The sequence below is a fragment of the Puma concolor genome, chromosome B1 (genome assembly GCF_028749965.1).
Source record: "Puma concolor isolate L17-30 chromosome B1, mPumCon1.1.hap2, whole genome shotgun sequence".
Classification (NCBI taxonomy): Eukaryota; Metazoa; Chordata; class Mammalia; order Carnivora; family Felidae; genus Puma; species Puma concolor.
The window spans coordinates 131,073,588-131,096,224 of record NC_141670.1 but is presented as its reverse complement, the minus strand read 5'-3'; the positions used below and the strand labels follow the sequence as shown (position 1 = coordinate 131,096,224).

General features: G+C 33.2%; 1 protein-coding gene across 5 annotated transcripts in view; it reads left to right on the top strand.

The window, feature by feature from the left end:
* CCSER1 (coiled-coil serine rich protein 1) overlaps positions 1-22,637 on the top strand; it is a 1,329,329-nt gene that overhangs the window by 1,209,653 nt on the left and 97,039 nt on the right. The gene's annotated exons all lie outside the window — the stretch shown is intronic.

Genomic DNA, 22,637 nt, shown 5'->3' with positions numbered 1-22,637 from the left:
GCAAAGGACTATATATTCCAAATATTTAATTAATACCATAATATAGTTATCTTTAATTGCTCAAATTAGGAAAATACTGGAGAAAAAATAATTTTAATTTTGTGATTACTGTATCATGACCATTATAGATATTTACACATTCAACTCTTGGACTTTCTTCCCATAATAATTGATCTTAACTATATAAGGTTAGCTAGTGTAAAAATCTGATTCACTTCGCTTTTGTTGTTGTTGTTTTTTAAGCTTATTTATTTTGAGAGAGAGCCAGTGTGAGCAGGAGAAAGGCAGAGAAAGAGGCAGAAAGAAAATCTCAAGCAGGCTCCATGCTGTCAGCACAGAGTCCAATGCAGGGCTCCAGCTCACAAACCACGAGATCATGATCTGAGCCAAAATCCAAAGTTGGGTGTTCAACCAACTGAGCCACCCAGGAACCCCTGATTCACTTTTCAATAACTGCTCAAATACATATAACTAAAATATAAAGTTATTGGAAAAGGATTCATATATGAACAATATATATGTTGTTTAAAAGGATAATTCATATTTTAATGGCATAGAAGCACATAATATAGAAGCCTTATTAATTTAATAACAAAAAGGTTTTCTTACAAAATAAATATGGAATATATTTATACCTTAGATATTTAATAGAAAAAGTAGCATTTGTTTACACTGTAGCAGACTAAGATGACATTAAAGTTATTATATTAGGAATCGAGGTTCTTTTTACTTTCTTTTTTTTGGTGATTTTTATATAAAATATCTCAAAATAGGGAAATATGAGTCCAGAGGCAGCAGGGGGGATAGATACAAGTCTACATGGGCATGCTGTGATCCCAAGGGAAACTAATTTGCACAATCCTTACTACTGTTTTGTTGTGGAAAACATTCTGTGTATGTATACAAACAAGGTCAACGTGTCAGGTTATATAGTAAAAGAGAAAACCAAGTTACTTGCATATTTTTAAATAAAATATTTTAAGAATAATTTATAATGGAGCAGGTAGTAGAGAATGGATGTTACACTACCAGTTATTTACATTAGCCAGTGATTTGCATAATTTGATTTAGAATAATATTTCCAATAGTCTCTATTATACTGATTGTATAAGCAAAAGAACAAAGAGAACAGTTGATTGATATAATACTATGTGATTCTAAAATTTTCTATCATTTTAATTTCTTCTAAATCATATTCATTTATATTCATTCATTTACTTTAACATAACTAGATCTTGATAGTTACTTTTATATTCATGTCTATTGACTATCATGATGAAAACAACATAACTATTTTTATAGTCTTACAAATTATAAATTTTTTTAAATATCCAGAAATTTGACATCACATAAATATCACATATTTACTGTATTATCTAAAATTTTTGATGTTATCTTGTAAAATTACTTTTAGGTGAAGTGATAAAATGTAAAATATAAAATTCGTAAAAATTAAAGTGAGAGTTTTATTAAATGTGTATTTGTGATATTTTAAATCTTGTTATAGAAATCACTTGAAAATAATGAATATATTTTCATGTTGCTACCTTAATAGCTGCTTATCCCTCATGATTTTGAGACTATAGTTCAAAAGTTAAAAAAAATCAAGGTATTTGGTCAATATTTTTAGTTTATTTGTTCTCATCAGCAATTATCCAAAAATTAGGAGTTAAAAGGACACGTGCCTATTATATTTATATTTCCAGCTCAATTCTTTTCACCATGTATAACAGTTAGTTTTCATGTGATTTTTAAAACTCAATTGTAATTATTCATTGATCCCAAAATATGAATATTCAACAGCCGATGCAACTGCCAGATGATTATTAATGAAATTAACCTATGAATTCAACACACATTCTAAGCAACTGCCAATAGTCAAACACTGTTTGAGTATATAGCTTGAGTATATAGCAAAGAAATAAAGTAAGTCATAAGACTTACTTCTTGTGAGGGTGAGGAGAAGAGAGATAATAAAACTAAACAAATAAGCATAAGATTTTTTAGGGAGTGGTAAATTTTAAGCATACAAAAGGAAAATGGAAAGAGTGACATGAGGTAGAAGAAAGTGCTCTTTTGTGATCAGGGAAGATCTCTTTTAGATTGTGACATTTGTGAAGAGTCCTGGAAAAAGTGATTGAGCAGCTGTATGGGCACATGGTGCAATGATGTTTAAGGCAGAAGAAACACTAAATACAAATATCCTGAGTCAGAAACATGAAAATCCTTTTGTGAAAGAAAATGAATTAAGTGGGCAAAGCAGAGTTGGTTGAAGGGATAGAGGAGTCGAAGGTAAGCTCCAAGAAGCAGATGATTTAAGAGGCAGCTCATGCCAAGTCTTGTAGGTACTCATGTTTCCAATTTTATTCTGAATGATATGGAAAGTAATTAGAGTTTTTTCTGTTTCTCATGTTTCTTCTCTCAAGCCACCTACTCTCATTAGTCCCTTACTATCTTGCCTATGTAGTATTTACGGAACCTCTGGAATAGTTAGAACGTGACTCCAGTGCCTTCTCAGGCTCCACTTCCCCTTCACAAGAAGGAAGTCCAAAAAAGGACTTTTTGGAAGATGATGTTTCCCCATCAAAACTTAATGAAAACAACAACAGTAACAATAGCTATCATTTATAGTTTTGCATCCATTATTCAACTTAATTTAAAAAATTTTCATATTAACCCCATGAAGCAAAAACTATTACGTCCGCTTTACAGATGAAGAAATGGTGGCTTAGAGAAGTTCACTAATTGACTTAAATGAATATAGCCAAATAGCAGTAGAGACATTATTTTAAGCATATTATTGCCCTTTATCACTGTCCCCACCCTGAACACCAGTGTCACCTCATACTTAGCTGACTCAACCAGAGTCAGAGCTCACTTCCAGGGTCCTGAAGGGTGGAGTGGCTGTCAGTGGCCATCTGCTCTCCAGACTAACTAAAGTAGTTGGAAAGCTACTTTGAATTTATCCATTCATCTGGATTTCTTCTCCTTAAAATTTGGTTTGAGCCAATTTGAGGGTCCATTTTCTCTCCATTTAACTGTTTTTGACAGGAATTTTTCTTAGAACATTACAAAAATTCTTCCATTACTTCAGAAACTTAATTAGAAGTGATGTAAAAGAAAATGAGCTTCAAAATATTACGGTTTTTTTTGGATTCCCTTTATCTTGTACATTCTTGTACATGTATATCTTGTACATGGATTTGAGAAAAGGCTGAATTTGACTTTGTTTTCTAGTGATCAAATCACTGTGTTTTCTTGGATAAGAAAAGCTGAACATTGCTCACAGTGCAGTGGGGCAACACCACACCAAACCCACTATATGTAGGAATATAAACCCAGTGTTACTGGCAACAGTGTTATTGGCTAGAAGTATAATCTCAAATTTGCCACTGCCCCAAATCTATGAAAAGCTCTGCAGAAAGCCAGCCCATCCATTCTTGTGGATTTTTGAACTATGAAGCGTTGAATACTTCCTTCAAACAAAATCTTACGAAGAACTAAATTTACAAAATCAAAAATGTGTAACTTTTCTGGGAGCCATGGGTAAATTGGCAGTCCTCAATATTCCCAGGGCATCTCCAGGACAACCTCAGATATCTGAGGAGCAATTTTTGCTTTATATACTCTACAATGTATCCCCAGAGAAGCCTGTCAGAAAATAATGCATTTGATTGTAAATTATTGGCTTCATGTATATCTATGCTTTCAGATGATGGCATGCCCTGTACTAAAGAACACTATACGAGAAGTAGCCCACTTTCAAGCCAGTAAAGATGCTGTTAAAGATGTTTATTGATTTACACTATGACGATGCTCAGGAGCAATTTCCATCTGGTCTTAGACTTTTCCTGAACAATTTTCTGATTGACAGTATAGAGGACAATCTTCTTAGAGGTAGTGATCTGTGAACTCGGCCGTTTTGTGATGGATTATTTTATGGGATCATTCCAGAGAAGGGAAATTTATAGATTTGACAAAGTGCATGTTAAGTTCAGAGAACAGTTGATCTGATGTGTTGGTAGAATTGAATGTGTAGAATAGCATTTTAAGAATAATGCCAGATACTTGAGTTCTCATTTTATGTAGTGTAGACATTATTTTGCATTTATATTAAAATCTTTTGAGGAACAAACTCATACTGACAGAAAGTCTCTGAATGCAGTGCAAAAAACTCATAAATATTGCCCGTAAGGAGGCTACAAATTTGAGAGCAAGATAAGTTTCCCATAGAAATAAACATAATTACAAATAGAAAGTCTTATGGATGTGAGCCTTTTTATGAGTAACTTTATTCAGATTAATAGAGAACCATATTTATATATCACTTATGTCAGACATGTATTCAAATATATTGCATTCCTATGCCACCTTCAGAGAAGTAATTGATCTAGTTTATCACCTAGTAAAAATGCAAACATAGATAATGAAATGTAAAATGAATTAAATGAATATTTATTTATATTATTGAAGTATGCATAGTGGGATGTAACTTACTTTTCAAGATACTGAAAAACCTTAATAGTTCAAGTGTTAATATGCGTTTATTATAAAATAAAACTTAAAAGTATCCAGGGAGCCTGGGTGGTTCAATCAGTTAAGTGTCTGCTTCCTGATTTTGGCTCAGGTCGTGATCTCTTACCTTGTGGGATCCAGCTTCACATCAGGTTCTGAGCCGACAACACAGGGCCTGCTTAGGATTCTCTTTCCCCCCCACCTCTCTGTCTCTCCCCCCACCCCCATGCATGTACACATTTGCGTGCTCTCTCTCTCTCAAATAAACTTAAAAAAAATAAAAGTATATTTTTTAAATGAAGCACTTACTATAATGTAATCATTGCTATTTTCCGATTACAATTAAGAAAGCAAGAATTACAGGATACATGTCACTTCATCCTTCTTGATGATTTAGAATCACCATTTTTTGAGAACACATCATTATCAGTAAAATTATGCAGTCTTTCTGAATTTGTTGTCAGTCTGTTAGCTGTCACTTCTGTTTTTGGGATGTTCTTTTCTGACACATCTCTAATACTAGTTATTATCTCTAATCATCTCTAAATCAAGTCCCCAAGTTAGCAGATTGAGAGAAGCTCTAAGAAACTGTCCTAAGAAGGATAGAACTTCCTGTTAAGGAGACTGTCAATATGTTTTAAAATTTTATAATTTGATTTTATTCCCAGAACTTGCTTCCTTACCCATGAACATATATTTTTAATTTCTTTTCTCAATATCACAAATATTTATATATTTTTTAAAGGGATTGAGCTAAAGAAGTAATTCTCAGAAATGTTAAAAGTTAGCAAGGCAAGATACATCACTAGTTCTTTGTGACTATTTACACTGGAGCTCAAAAGTGTTTCATATACAAAGATGAAATATTAGCAGTAAGCAACCCAGAAAAGTAAAAAAACAAAAAAAAAAAACAACACAGTATTTTTCACTAGATGTCAAGAGACAATTTATTTTAGTATCTTTTTCTGTTGCTAATTTTGAATATGATTCCTAATGAATGTCATGTAATATATGTTTAAAGTTTCCATAACTCTTTAATTCAGACATTTGGGAATTTTTGTCCAGAATTAAAATATTCTCTGTTCTGTATTTTGCATATAATAACAAATAATTACCAATATCTGTTGTCAAAAAAAGAGTAACTAGAAATATAATGTTTAGAACTATTCACACAGTCTCATGGGATAAATATTTAATAGAATATCACATAGCTTATGAAAAATCAGGAAATATGTCCTCACATTTAAAAAATTATCAAAGCTAAAACATTCACATAACTAATACAAAGGAGGTTGATTTTTTTCCCCCAGAAATGATCAATGTTCTCTTAATGTTTTCAAAAATTAAAACATTTTGGATTTTAAGAAATCATTTCTCAGTTTAATCTTTATGGAGACAAATGAGAGCAAATGATGTGATTTTTATTTTTTCACAAATGATTCCTTTTCAGAGGAAAAGATCATCATTTAAAAATATCTTCTTAATTTTCTTTAAGGAAATAATCTCGCTTATATTATACTCCTAGGCAGCATTCCACATGGATGTCTTTCTTTTTCAGAGTGTTTAAGGCTCAGGTACTCAGGTATCCAAATACCTATGTCACATTCTAGCTTGGGTTTTTGACTGATCTAACTTGTTTTACTTTAGTTTTCTCATATTTCCTGTCAAATGTGGGGGATTAAATGGGTGTATAATTGCTGCCTAGTGTATAATAATTGTTCAATAAAGAAAACATGACTTTTTACCTCTGTTGCCTAAATTTCATGATTATGATTAGAAAAGTAATCATGATATAGTTTGCCAAAGCCTGCTATATGCATATAGCAATACTTGAATGAGCTCATGCTTAGTATTAAATGAGGAAAGGAAAATTATATTTTTTAATTTATTTATTTATTTTCAGAGAGACAGAGACAGCACAAGTTGGGGAGGGACAGAGAGAAAGGGAGACAGAATCCCAAGCAGGTTCCTCACTGTCAGCACAGAGCCTGATGTAAGGCTCAAACTCATGAAACCGTGAAATCATGACCTGAGCCAAAACCAAGAACCAGACACTTAACTGACTTAGCCACCCAGGCACCCTAAGAAGGGAAATTATTAAGTAAAAAAATAAACACATAGATATGAAATACAAACTATATTATTTTTCTATATATTGATGATACATATACATACTTAACTGTAGGAACTGGTGAAAAACATTATTCTAAGAGAATTAGCTCTGTGTTGGTCCAGATATTTTTTTCTCTGATGTTTCTGGTCCTAATAACCATATTTTGTGCCCCATACCTTTATTATCCTTTCTTTGAGCTTTGACCTCATTTTATTGGGATGATACTACTTATGAAGAATTATTTTTTACTTCTTTCTCAAAAGGTAAGAGGAGAAAAAACTTATTTAGAAAAAAACACTGAAAATGAGATAAGGCTCATTATCAGCTGTACCACAAAGGTTTCCTTCACTGTGCTCTACAATTTTTTTCACTAAATTCTTACAGTCTGCTGCATATCTTGTTTCTGTGTTTTCACAGACATACAACTTTCCTTTTTCTGAGATCTCTATGACCTTGTTATGTCCCTGTATTGTTTCCACACTACTACCAAGTAAACAATTAATATCTCATTTTGAGAGAGTAACTTCCAGATTCAGTGTTGTATATGATGTGTGTGTGTGTGTGTGTGTGTGTGTGTACATGGAAAGACAGATATGGAGTACTACATATAAGTGTGTGTCTTTATATATTGTGGAGACTGGGTAATCTTTCATGTATAAAAATAAACAGTATAAGAAACTATTTATCTTGTTTTACTATTTTGTTACTTTTTAAGTTTTTTTAATTTTTATTATTTTTAGAGAGACTGTGAGTGGGAGAGAGGGGCAGAGGGAGAGAGAGAGAATGTTAGCTGACTCCACATTCAGTACGGGGCCCGAAACGGGACTCAATCCCACGATTCTGGGATCGTGATCTGACCTGAAGTCAAGAATTGAACACTCAAACAACTGAGCCACCCAGGCACCCCCAAAGTAATTTATTTTATAGCTTTTTTTTTTTTAAATTTCAAGAGTTATTTAAGCTATATAGTTGTAGATAAAATACTTTTCAGTTATTTTCTTAATATTTTATTTGAAGAAAACTCAATTGCCCAATCCTTAGAGAATAAATTCCTAAGTTTATATAAAATGAATTGTAAGCATTTATGAAAGTTTTTAATTTAGTAATATTTTTCTCAAAATACAATTATATAAATTGCTTGATTCATCTCTAAATTACTACAACAATTATAAAAATATTAAGAGTAAAAAAGTTTTAGGTAAGTTTTAGGTAAGGAGTTTTTAGGTAAGAAATTGGCTTTTTAATACCTAAAGCAGCTCTTTACATAAGTCTCATTCTATCTATCATTTATCTATCTATGTATCTATTATCTATCTATTTCAATAAGCTGCTTCTGCCATGGAGTGAATGTTTGTGTCCTCCCAAAATTCATGTAGAAACTGTAATCACAGTGTGATAGTATTTGGAGGTGGGGTCTCTGGGATATTATTAGGTCATGAGAGTGGAGCCCTCTGACGGGATTAGTTCTGTTATAGAAAGAGACCAGAGAGATGGCTCACTATCTTTCTGGCATGTGACAATAGGTCAGCAGTCTGCAACCCAGGCAAGAACCTGGGCCATGCTGGCTTCTTGATCTCAGACTCCCAGCCTTCAGAACTGTGAGAAATAAATTTCTATTGTTATAAGCCACCCAGTTTATGATACTCTGCAATAGAAGCCTGAGTTGACACCATCTATTTTCTATCTATTTAATGGAAATAATATAAATTATAATTTTTGTTAAGATCTATTTAAGTCAGTAGAATAACAATTTGAAAGAATTTACCATTATATTCTTTTGGTATTTTTGCTTTTAAAAAATATTAATACTTACTTCCATTGAAACATTATTAATATACTGAAAAATAATGAATCTATGAAAATAAAAAAAGTGTTCACCTTAACAAACAAAATATAATAAGCTGTCTGGAAGATGGTGTGGCAGGCAGTGGTCTGTTCTGTAAATCTTCAGTTACAGAGCAACATTTTGAAACAATTGTATGATATATTCAATGAAGTATGAATGTAATATAATGGAAATGTCTATAGAGGAACAATAGTTAGATAATGAAATATCTTATATGCCATACTACACTGGGTTGGGTTCATCCTTTGGTTGATGGAGAATTACAAAAAAAAAAAGCTGGACAGCACTATGAGAGGAATTATAGTTAGAAAAGCTATTTTTGGATGATTTCAAAGATGACTAACTGGGACCAGGTAAGAAGAGGTCAAAGGAAGTTGAAAAATGTAGTACGTCATTCATTAAAAAAGAAATAAGAACCTAAGAGAGATGGGAGAGATTTGCATTTACTAGCAGTTGGTGAGTGACTTCTATAACTTTCCTTTTATTTTTTGTAATTTGTAATAGAGATTATTGTCATAATGAAAGTGATTAAGATTTCTTTTAGTAAAAGTTGTAAAGTGCACTGAATCAGTTCTTAGTGTAATAGATTCAATCATATTGCAAATTATTTATGATCTATAAATCAATATGATGAGTCAGTAAAAATTGTCTCAATATGTCTCTTTCTGGTCCTTTTTTAAAAGTTTGTTGAGGGGCGCCTGAGTGGCTCAGTCGGTTAAGCATCCGACTTCAGCCCAGGTCACGATCTCGCGGTCCGTGAGTTCGAGCCCCGCATCGGGCTCTGGGCTGATGGCTCAGAGCCTGGAGCCTGCTTCCGATTCTGTGTCTCCCTCTCTCTCTGCTCCTCCCCCGTTCATGCTCTGTCTCTCTCTGTCTCAAAAATAAATAAAACGTTAAAAAAATGTAAAAAAAAATAAAATAAAAGTTTGTTGAGTCTTCCATTTAGTTACCATTCAATTATCAATCTTGTTATTGTGTGTTCTGGGCAAAAATATTTAGAAATATTTTCTCTCCAAACATATTGTCTGTCAGGACTATATTGAATGAGTGAAAATTTAAATGTTAAAGTAAAATACTAAGTTTATCAATACTGGTCTCTTCTAATTTTCTCTCTTTTTTTAATAAAACAGTAAAAAATTAAAAATTACTGTAAATTCAAATGAAGCTCACAGTTTTGCTTCTTTATATCATTCCAATAAGTATTGTGTAAAAATAAATTCAAAATACTAAAAGTTTATTCAAAATAAAGCTTTGCGTAAAAGCATGAGAATTTAAACCCTGGAACAGCATAGCGTAGTTAATAGTAAATAAGCAAACTTGTGTAAAATTTTATTTTAAAGCAATGTGTTAAGTTGTTCCTAATGCTACTTAGGTCTTTTGAGATTTCACAAAGGACTCTCATCTCCCCTATTAGACACAAAAAAGCAGAGTTCCTGAGAAACCCCAATGTAATTGGAAGCATATAACAATTTTATTTCCTTCGAAGACAATTCTAAATGAAATGCTTGAGTCTTGGTCTTCATGGCTCAGATGTGGGAATTAAGAGAGAAATAAAATGAAATAAAGTGAACAGAGAATTACTCTGTGATCTGCTCTGTTTGGTCATTGAGGGCAAGGGCTTGATTTATTGTGTTTGCATCACAGTCTGGCAGATTACAATGCATAAAGTTAAACAAACACATTTTTTTTTGTTTAAGAACCTCATGGAATAAAACCTCATTCCATACTTAGAATGAAACTTGATCTTTTCACAGAGGGTCTTAGTGACAGCATAGTATACTAATTAAAAACACAAACTCTGAAGTTAAATTGTTGTGTTCAGATCCCATTATTATTTGTATCTGGTCAAGTTTCTTAACCTCTTTGAGTGCGTGAGTTCCTCCTATGAGTTATGATTAAAATAAGTATATTGCTACATGGAGTGCTTTTAAGAATTAAATAACGTTTTTAGAAGAATGCCTCTATGTTAGATCTTTGTGTTAATAACAATAAACCTTAGTGCACTCCTAACATTGGTTTTATAATTTCAAAAATCCTGTTAGAGCTAAAGTGTCAAAATTTATTCCTAGGGAGGAGAAATAAATATGTAGGACTGGCAAAGATTGAATATAGACGAATGAAGTTGAATAAGCTAAAAATTCCTGTATTGTAAGCATAGATTTTTTTCCTTTATGTTTAGTACTTCATATAAAGTAGCCAAATTTGATTCTTCTGATTATAAAATAATAACCAACTATGGCTTTAAAATAGGATTTGAAAGGCTGCAATGAATGATTTTTTTAAAAGGGAAGTTCCATGTTTAGTAATTTATACTAACCTTTAGGAGATTTTAAAGCCAGAAATAAAAGAACGTGTACATTATAATTGAAATGAGGATAATATAGATTTTCTTCAATTTGCCTTTGTTAAAACAAAAGAGATATATAGCACTCATTATTACATCAACCTTTAAAAAGTTCTTTTTTAATGTTTAATTTTTAAAAAATTATTTTAACGTTTACTCATTTTTGAGAGACAGAGTGCAAGTGGGGGAGGGGCAGAGAGAGAGGGAGACACAGAATCTGAAGCAGGCTCCAGGCTCTGAGCTGGCAGTACAGAGCCCAGTGCAGGGCTCAAACCAATGAACAGTGAGACGAACTGAGCTGAAGTCAGATTCTTATCCAACTGAGCTACCCTGGTGCCCCCCCTTTTTTAATGTTTATTAATTTTTAAAGAGAGAAAGAGCATGAGTGGGGGAGGAAAAAGTTCTTAATGAAAGGACTAGTCAGACTAAATAAACTGACATTTAATATTTTATAATAAATTGTTTATGGAAAAACTATGAATTTTCCTTTAACCTTTAGAAGTACCTTTTTCCCACATTCCCTACCCCCCCCCCATATGTGAAAGAGGTAATTTAAATATCCAGCCTTACAGTATATAGTGTGGATTACTGCGATTAACTGTGCATCTCCAAGCAACATATAGCTATTATGCAAAACAATTGTGAACAGATGATACATTAAGAAGCACAGTTCCGCTCTGTATTCAGTCCTTGGTACTAAGAAATATAGCAGTTGAGATGGAATATGCAAATGGAAAATCGACCCAAGGTCAGAGTGAGAAAAGCAAAATGACATTCTTTGTTGGTTTCAAAATGAGAAATCCATTTCTACCATACTGTGAAGTTAAAATAAAAGTTAAAGAAAATCAGTAAAATATATATATATAGATATTTCACCTACTCCTTGCTGCTTTAGCTAGAAAATAATTCAGTGAAATTTGCCACTACAGAGAAAAGGGAGAATTATTTATACTATATATTATCTCCCCAGGATAACTATACTTTCATTTCCTAACATTTTCCCCCTTATATTTACTCTAATGAGATAAAGTAGTATGTAGGTGATAGAACATTACTCTAGAAGTTATCCATAATCTTTGTCCTATTTATGTTTTTATTACTGGTTGGGTGACCTTGAGAAAGTATGTTTATCTAAATTTTAAATTTCTCTTTCTCCATTTTAAATAAGTATAATAATCATTGATAACTATAATTGTATACTTCGTTTTTTCTGGAAAGATTAAAAAATTCTTAATTGATTGGTAGATTTATTTAGGTAGGTAAATTTTATAATCATAATTTTCTCTTTCTCTTGTGGGCATGTCAGGTATAGAGAGATCATCTAATGATATTTTTTAGTTTATGGCATAGTGTCCTCACCCACTCTTTTCTTAAGTATGTTTTTCCTACTCCCAACTTCTCCTTTTATGCACTTTTATTATTTTTTTTAATATTTATTTTATTTTGACAGAGAGAGAGAGAGAGCAGGGGAGGGGCAGAGAGAGGGAAAGAAAAAGAATCCCAAGGGCTCCACTCTGTCAGCTCAGAGCCCAAGGTAGGGCTCCATCCCACAAACCATGAGATAGTGATCTGAGCCAAACTCAAGAGTGGGACACCACCAACTTAGCCACCCAGGCCCCGCTCTTTCTATGCACTTTTCTAATGAGTGTGATATATGCACTTTAATGACCATATTTTCATATTTAAAATATGGTATTGTGTGTGCTTAATTTATAAGGCTGTAACTCAATTTATTTTTTCACTCATTCTTATGTTTAAAGTATCTATGGAGATTTATTCAATACTTCTAAACACGGCTGAGAATTCCATTATACTTTATCCACTACAATTTATTTACTATGCTAATGATGCCTCTGTCTACCTTAGATTACTCCCATTTTCTTGTTACTGCAAATGATGCTAAGATACAGCGTTCTACTTTATGTACCTTTCTGTACTTGTGCAGGAATTTCTCTAAGGCTTAAAATCATGGCTGGAATGTCTGAGTCAAATTTATTTCAATTTAATTTAATTTATATAATTATGTAACTCATATAGTCTAAATTTTCATCAAAGGAGTAGATGTTTGTATCCACAAATTTTGATAATTACCAATTTTTTTGCTGTTTGGTTGTGAAGATTGTGTACTATACATATATTTTTAAGGATCCAGATATATGGAACTTTTTAATTTTAATTAATTAACTATTTTTTAAAGTAGTTTTTGGTCCACAGTAAAATTAAGAGGAAAGTGTAGAGACTTCCTATATAGGTCTTGTTCCCACATATATGTACAGACTCCCCCATTATCAACATCCCATACCAGAGTGGTGCATTATTACAGTCTATGAACCTACACTGATAACATCATTATCACCCCAACTCCATAGTTAACATTAGTTTACTCCTACTGTAAATTTTATGGGTTTTGATAAATGTATAATGATGTATATCCATCATTCCAGTAACATAGAGAATAGGTTCACTGACTTAAAATTCACTGAGTTCTGCCTATTCATCCCGCCCTTGTCCCTTACCCTCTAGCAACCACTGATCTTTTATTGTCTGCATAGTTTTGCTTTTTCCAAGCATATAGTTGGAATCATAAGGTATGTAACCCTTTCAAACTGGCTTCTTCTAGTTAGTAATATGCATTAAAGCTTTCACTATATCTTTTCATGTCTTGGTGGCTTATTTCTTTTTAGTGATGAATAACATTCCATTGTCTAGATGTACCACAGTTTATCCATTCACCTAGAGGGACATCTTGGTTGTGTTCGACTTTTGGCAATTATGAATACATCTTCTGTAAACATCTATGTGCAGGTTTTTGTGAGGACATAAGTTTTTATTTCATTTGGGTAAATACCATGGAGTGTGACTGTTGGATCATATGGTAGGAATATGTTTAATTTTGTAAGAAACTTCCAACATGTGTCCATAGTGGCCGTACAATTTTGCATTCTCATAAGAAATGGATGAGAATTCCTGTTGTTCAACATCCTTGTCAGCGTTTAGTGCTGTTAGTGTTCTAGATTTTGGCCATTCTAATAGCGTCATGTGGTATCTCATCTTAGTTAGCATTTTACTAATGACATATATTGTTGAACATATTTTCATATGCTTATTTTCCATCTGTATGTTTTCTTTGATGGGATGTCAGTTCAAGTCTCTGCTCATTTTTTAATTGGGTTGTTCATTTTCTTGTTAAGTTTTAAGATTTCATTGTATATTTTGGATAATAGTTCTTGTCAGATATGCCTTTTGCAAATATTTTCTCCCAGTCTATCGAGTGTCTTATTCTCTTGATGTGGAGGATTTTTAATCTTTTTTATTTCCTAATTTCACTTATTATGACCAAAGACCACAGTAAGTGATATAGTTCTTTAAAAATTACTGCTTTATTTTTAGCATTGTCCATGGTCAAATTTTATGAATGTTTCATAAATGCTTAAAAAATTTTTATTGCTTTGAATAAAGCAATGTTTATTGCAATATAATGTGCTGCTTAATAGCATAGACTGTGCAGTTCAGAATAACTGATTTTGCAATCCTGTTTTGCCAGTTCTTTCTGAGCAACCTTGGACAAATTGCTTAAACACTCTATGTTTGGTTTTCTTAGATGAAAAACTGAGATAACAATAAGACAAATTCCATAAATTTGCACTAGGGATTAAATGAATGAATTAATGTAGGTACTTAGCCAATACCTGATAATGTGTTAAATACACTCATGATTATAATTTATTAGCTTAGAATAATTGTGATTTTCAATGTTTTTCTGTATCTTTATTTTTTTCTTTAACTATCGGCCTTTGATGAAAATATATTAAGTGCTTTTAAAATTTCATAGTTAATTGCTATATTCATATGAATATAGTCTGTATCTTTATTATTAGGTATGTCTCATGCTAAAAACATTATATTGATCCATTTTACTTTTACCAGTATATAATACACCATTTTTTATGACACTTTGTTAGTTTTTTTGCTTGTTTTGCTTTTCATTAAATACCAAATTTTTTCATATTAAGAATGCTTCTTAGATTTTTTTTGGTCCATGGTCTTATTCCTTTATTTTTAGATTTTAGCCTCCTTCTGATTTAACTGCTTTTTTTCTTTTGTATTTTTTGTTTGTTTGTTTGTTTGTTTTGAGAGAGAGAGACGGAGAGAGAGAGAGGGAATGCACAAGCAGGGGAGAGGGGCAGAGGAAGGGAGGGAGGGAGGGAGGGAGAGAGAGAGAGAGAGAGAATTTTAAGTCAGCCCAACACCTGTACACCCAGCTCAGAGCCCAACCTGAGCCGAAATCAGGAGTCAGTTGCTTAACTGGTGCCCCTGTTTCTTGTATTCATATTGCTCATCCTTATTTTTTTAATTTGAAGAACTTAAATTATATTTGGTTTAACTGTTTACATTTATTGTAGTCATTGATATATTAGGAATTTTTCTTCCATTTTATTTTATATTTATTTTCATTTCCTGTCTTCCTTTGGATTTTCCACACTTCTTTCAACTAATTTGTAGAATTGTTTAATCCATTTATATTCTTTTGAAAATTGCCTCTATGAGGGCTGATATTTTCTTTTATCTCTCTATTTAATCTTTATACTTATTAACATATGTAACTTTCCCTAAATAAAAATTGTATTTTTGTGTACTCTTCTTTCCCTCTCTTCTGTTTCTGTACCCATACTTCTGCTTCTGCCACTGTGTTAACTTTTTCGAGAATTTTGTATTTTTAAAATCTTTTCTATTTTAGACAACAAAATTTGCTAACTAAATTATATATTAGTGTCTAATTTATGTATATCTCTATTTTTAAATCTCATCTTATATGATAATTTTGCTAGATATAAAATCCTAGGTTTTTGGGGCACCTGAGGGGCTCAGTGTGTTAGGCAGCCGACTTCAGCTCAGGTCGTGATCTCAGGGTTTGTGGGTTCAAGCCCCATGTCGGGCTCTGTGCTGACAGCTCAGCACCTGGACCCTTCTTCAGATTCTGTGTCTCCCTCTCTCTCTGCCCATCCCCCATTTGTGCACTCTCTCTCTCTCCAAAAATTAAAAATAAACATTAAAAAATAAAATAAAATAAAATAAAATAAAATAAAATAAAATCCTAGGTTTAATTGTCTTTTTCAATCAATCAATCAATCAATAAACAAAGTGCCTTTTTTTAGACTTTGAAATATATCATTATTATTTCTTACAGCCAGTATTGCTGTTAAGGGATCTCATTATCAATTTGTAACTTATTATTTTGGAAGTAATCTACTTTCCCTTTTTAGGAGGTTTAACGGTTAACTTTTGTCTTCTATTATAGTGTGTATGTAATTGTGTGCTTCTGTGTCTCCTTCAATGCACTGTTCATATTTTTTAGACTTCTAAAATTGGATCTTTCCTCTTAAATTCTGGAAAAATATCTACCGATTTTCCTCCTATTTATTTATTTATTAAAAAAAATCCCCCCTAGACTCTTTTTTATATAAGTAATGAATTTTAACATTTTATTTCCATATTTAACTTTCATTTTTTAAATCAACTTCTTTATTCCATCTTCATTTCTCCTGAGGAAAATTAGGTCTTTTACTTAAATTTTTTTTTTTTACCTTTTTACTACTTACTGTAGAGCATGCTGATTTCATACTAAAGTGAAGTTTCAAAATATTAAATCAAAAATTCTTTAGTGTGTAATGATAATATCAGTATCAACAACAATAATAATGTTTATTTAGTGTTTTCTTTGCTAGTTCTTTTAACTCCCTTGATTTCACTGCAATCCTATGAAGTAGCTCCTATTAATAGCTCCTCTTAGGGGCGCCTGGGTGGCGCAGTCGGTTAAGCGTCCGACTTCAGCCAGGTCACGATCTCGCGGTCCATGAGTTCGAGCCTGCATCAGGCTCTGGGCTGATGGCTCAGAGCCTGTTTCCGATTCTGTGTCTCCCTCTCTCTCTGCCCCTCCCCCGTTCATGCTCTGTCTCTCTCTGTCCCAAAAATAAATAAACGTTTAAAAAAAAAAAATAGCTCCTCTTAGAGATAATGAAGCGGAACCACAAAAATACGACTTCTACCTAGAGCAGGTCTCATACTTGTCAATTATTCCTCATGAAGAAACACTAGGTTATTATTTCCTTCAGAAATCTAATATGAATATATTTCATTACTTTTAAATAATTTTTCTGTTTAATTTTTTCTTTTCTCTTTGTTTTGCTGGCTTCTGGCAGTGTGATGTAGTAAAATGAATACAGAACAATCTGATTTTGTTCTTTAGTGAATATCAAGTGCTGTAATAGTGCCTGACTTGTAGTAGTTTAATAAAATATTGGAGGAATAAATAGATTGGCTGAATATAGTCTTAACTTATATTCAAATTACAGAGAGTCATCAATGGCATGCTTTTAAAGTAGTAATGACCCATAATTATGGTATGGATTTTTCAATTTGATATCCATGCATAATCTGCAATATTTTGAATCAAAATGTCCTTGAATTTTAAAACAAATTTTACCTTGAAACCACTGTTTATGAGAAGTATATAAGACTTGCATATTCTCAATCTGTATATGCTATGGAAAGGGGATTTGAGAAAATATTAGAAATAAATTAATCATATATATAGTATATGGAAAGTATTAGTGAGGAAAATGCTTTCAATGTATTTGAAACATGGTAAAGCACTGACCTCTAAGTATGTGTTTCTATCTATCTTTTGAGAAATGACTTACTCTGAGTTAACAAAGGTTAAAAACAGAACTATGTAAACTTTCGGGAGGCCAGGATACAAAGGCTCCAGACTACAAAATATTTTATTAAAACATTAGAATCTACTAAAGACAAAAACAATGAGAATGTTTTCTTTAAATAACTTATAAGACTCTTAGATCAAGAAAGTTTATAAATAGATTAATTCAGCTTATGAAAGCAACATTATAACTGTTACAGTTGGACAAAACTCTGAATAAATAAACATTTCACAAAAGCATATATATGATTGACTAATAAACACATACAAAGATGCTAATATCTTTTTCCAACCTGTTGGTTGCCTTATAGTTTCGTTGATTGTTTCCTTTGTAGTGCAGAAGCTTTTTATCTTGATGAGGTCCCAGTAGTTCATTTCTGCTTTTAATTCCCTTGCCTTTGGAGATGTGTCAAATAAGAAATTGTTGCGGCTGAGGTCAGAAAGGTTTTTTTCCTGCTTTTTCCTCTAGGGTTTTGATGGTTTCCTGTCTCACATTCAGGTACTTTATCCATTTTGAGTTTATTTTTATGAATGGTGTAAGAAAGTGGTCTAGTTTCATCCTTCTGCATGTTGCTGTCCAGTTCTCCCAGCACCATTTGTTAAAGAGACTGTCTTTTTTTTCCATTGGATATTCTTTCCTGCTTTGTCAAAGATTAGTTGGCCATACTTTTGTGGGTCTAATTCTGGAGTCTCTGTTCTATTCCATTGGTCTGCGCGTCTGTTTTTGTGCTAATACCATGCTGTCTTGATGATTACAGCTTTGTAGTGGAGGCTGAAGTCTGGGATTGTGATGCCTCCTGCTTTGGTCTTCTTCTTCAATATTTCTTTGGCTATTCGGGGTCTTTTGTGGTTCCATACAAATTTTAGGATTGCTTGTTCTAGCTTCGAGAAGAATGCTGGTGCAATTTTGATTGGGATTGCATTGAATGTGTAGATTGCTTTGGGTAGTATTGATATTTTAATAATATTCTTCCAATCATTGAGCACGGAATGTTTTTCCATTTTTTTTATATCTTCTTCAGTTTCCTTCATAAGCTTTCTATAGTTTTCAGCATACAGATTTTTTACATCTTTGGTTAGGTTTATTCCTAGGTATTTTATGCTTCTTGGTGCAATTGTGAATGGGATCAATTTCTTTGTCTTTCTGATGCTTCATTATTAGTGTATAAGAATGCAACTTATTTCTGTACATTGATTTTGTATCCTGTGACTTTGCTGAATTCCTGTATCAGTTCTAGTAGACTTTATAAAGAACTCACCAAACCCCAAACCCGAAAAACAAATAATCCAGTGAAGAAAAGGGCAGAAAACATGAAAAGACACTTCTCTAAAGAAGACATCCAGATGGCCAACAGGCACATTAAAAGATGCTCAATGTTGCTCCTCTTCAGGGAAATACAAATCAAAACCACACTGAGATACCACCTCACGCCAGTCAGAGTGGCTAAAATGAACAAATCAGGAGACTATAGATGCTGGCGAGGATGTGGAGAAATGGGAACCCTCTTTCACTGTTGGTGGGAATTCAAACTGCTGCAGCAGCTCTGGAAAACAGTGTGGAAGTTCATCAAAAAATTAAAAATACATCTACCCTATGACCCAGTGATAGCACTGCTAGGAATTTATCCAAGGGATACAGGAGTGCTGATGCATAGGAGCACTTACATCCCAATGTTTATACCAGCACTTTCAATAGCCAAATTATGGAAAGAGCCTAAATGTCCATCGACTGATGAATGGATAAAGAAATTGTGGTTTATATTCACAATGGCATACTATGTGGCAATGAGAAGAATGAAATATGGCCTTTTGTAGCAACGTGGATGGAATTGGAAAGTGTTATGCTAAATGAAATAAGTCATACAGAGAAAGATAGATACCATATGTTTTCACTCTTATGTGGATCCTAAGAAACTTAACAGAAGACCATGGGGGAGGGGAAGGGGAAAAAATGTTAGAGAGGGAGGGAGCCAGAGCGTAACAGACTCTTAAAAACTGAGAACAATCTGAGGGTTGATGGGGGTGGGTGATGGGTATTGAGGAGGGCACCTGTTGGGATGAGCACTGGGTGCTGTATAGAAACCAATTTGACAATAAATTTCGTATTAAAAATAAATAAAAATTAAAAATTAAAATTAAAAAAAAAGCAAAGATGCTAAACATCATTAGTTATCAGGGAAGTACAAATTAAAACCACAAAGAGATTACAAAGGAATGACTGTAATCAAATAATAGTGTCAAATGTTGCTGAGGATGTGGAGAAACTGGAATGTATTGCTGGTGGGAGGGTAACATAACTCAACAATTTTGGAAAACATTTTGACAGTCTCTTAAAAAGTTAAATATAACCTGCCATACATCTCATCAGCTTCACTCCTATTTACATACTCTACATACGTAAAAAAAAATCTGTGCAAATACACTTGAATGTTCATGGCAACATTATTCAAAATAGCAAAAAAAAAAAAAAAACACAAAAAACAAAAAAAACCCACATGCTCTTTAATTGATGAATATGCAAATAAAATATGGTGTTACCAATACAGTGGAAAACTATTTATATACAAACAGGAACAAACTACTGATACATGCTACAACATAAATATACCTCAAAGACTTGATGTTAAGTGAAAGGAAGCAGATACAGAAGACTATTTTTTATATGGTTGTATTTATATAAATGTCCTTAAAAGATAAATTTTTAAAGACAGAAAGCAAATCAGTTGTTGCCTGGGACTAGGGATATTTTTGGGATTGACTGGAAACAGGTGTAAGGAACCTTTTTGGAGGGATGGAAAATTCTGAAATTGTTCACTGTGATGGTGCAAAAATACCTAAATTTATTAAAATTATTGAATTGAACATTTTAAAAGGGTGAATTTTTAAAAATACAACTTATTGTCAAATTGGCTACCATGCAGTGTGTACAGTATGCTCTTGGCTTTGGGGGTAGATTCCTGTGATCATCGCTTACATACAGCACCCAGTGCTTATCCCAACAAGTGCCATCCACAATGCCCATCACTCATTTTCCCCTCCCTGCCATCAACCCTCAGTTTGTTCTCTGTATTTAAGAGTCTCTTATGGTTTGCCTTCCTCCATCTCTGTTTGTATCTATTTTTATCCCTTTCCCTTCCTCTATGGTCTTCTGTTAAGTTTTTCAAGTTCCACATATGAGTGAAAATATATGATATCTGCCTTTCTCTGAGTGAATTATTTCACTTAGCATAATACCCTCCAGTTCCATCCACATTGCTGCAAATGGCAGGACTTCATTCTATCTCATTGCCAAGTAGTATTCCATTGTATATATAAACCACCTCTTCTTTACCCATTCATCAGTTGATGGACATTCATGCTCTTTCTATAATTTGGCTGTTGTTGAAAGCACTGCTGTAAATATTGGGGTACATGTGCCTCCATGCATCAGCACTCCTGTATCCTTTGGAAAGTAGTGCTATTACTGAGTCGTAGGGTAGTTCTATTATTAAATTTTTGAGGAACCGCCATACTGTTTTCCAGAGTGGCTGCACCAGTTTGCATTCCCATCAACAGTTTAAGAGGGTTCCCATTTCTCCACATCCTTGCCAGCATCTGTAGTTTCCTGAGTTGTTAATTTTAGCCACTCTGACTGGTGTGGGATGGTATTTCAGTGTCATTTTGATTTGTATATTCTCAAAGGGTGAATTTTATGACATATAATTTGTACCTCAATAAAGCTTTAAAAAATAGTGACTGCCACAAAAGAAAAGTAAAATTGCTGGGTTCAGGGAGTTTGTAATAATCTTACTGAAAAAATTAAGTGAAATTACATTAAGTTTTTTCCTAAGCCTTTACTAATGATATCAATGGCAACAATAACATTTATTGCGTATTTTCCATATGCAAGGTTATTAACTCATTTATGTTTTTAAACGTTTTATTTATTTTTGAGACAGAGAGAGACAGAGCATGAACGGGGGAGGGGCAGAGAGAGAGAGGGAGACACACAATCGGAAGCAGGCTCCAGGCTCTGAGCCATCAGCCCAGAGCCCAACACTGGGTTCGAACTCACCGACCCCGAGATCGTGACCTGAGCTGAAGTCGGACGCCTAACCGACTGAGCCACCCAAGCACCCCTTAACTCATTTAATCTCACAATCTTAAGAAGTATCTACCATTAATACCCTCCTTTTAGTGATGATGAAACCAAAACCATAGAGGTTAATTAACTCAATAATCACACAGCCTTTAGTTAAACCAGGATACAGGTCCAAACAGTCCAACTTAAGAGAGCCTACTCTTGCCTGGACGTCCCTACCACCATCATCCATCTGTATACGCAGCTACAGTGTGCGACATGAGAGAAACATGAGGTGAAACAGTCTAATTTTTTACACTGGAATCTGTTTTAAACCTTAACAGTAATAACATTTTAGAATAAGCATTACATGCAAAATTAGAGTATATGACTAATATTTAAGATAATGGCTAAAATGATATAAAAAATTCAGGTAAAAATTCTAATAAGAGATGCTGAAATAAACAAACAACAAGAAGAACAACAACAACAAAATGCTGAAAAGCTTTAGTGAAAACTTTACCCTTAAAAAAACTGTATCCCTAGGAATTATTTTGCTCTCAGAACAAACATGGAAATCTATCACCAAGTGTTGAAATAAGTTCTTAGGTATATATTTGGATATATATATTTGGTGAAGATTTAGACTTTGAAAGAAATAAAACTAAGTGATTCTCTAATTAGAAGGCAGTTTGGGGGCTCCTTGGTGGCTCAGTCGGTTGAGCGACCGACTTCTGCTCAGGTCATGATCTCACAGTTTGTGAGTTCAAGCCCCGCATCGGGGTCTGTGCTGACAGCTCAGAGCCTGGTGCCTGCTTCGGATTCTATGTCTCCCTCTCTCTGTGCCCCTCCCCCGCTCATGCTCTGTGTCTGTCCCCGAAATAAATAAACATTAAAAAAATGTTTTTAAAAAGGCAGTTTGGACTTGACAAAAACTTGGTGGTATTTTTCCCATGACTAAAAAGATATTTAGCCTAGTCTTTGAAATGACTACACAGTAATTGGTTGGACTTAATTTAAGCAAATGGTAGAAAAAATGAA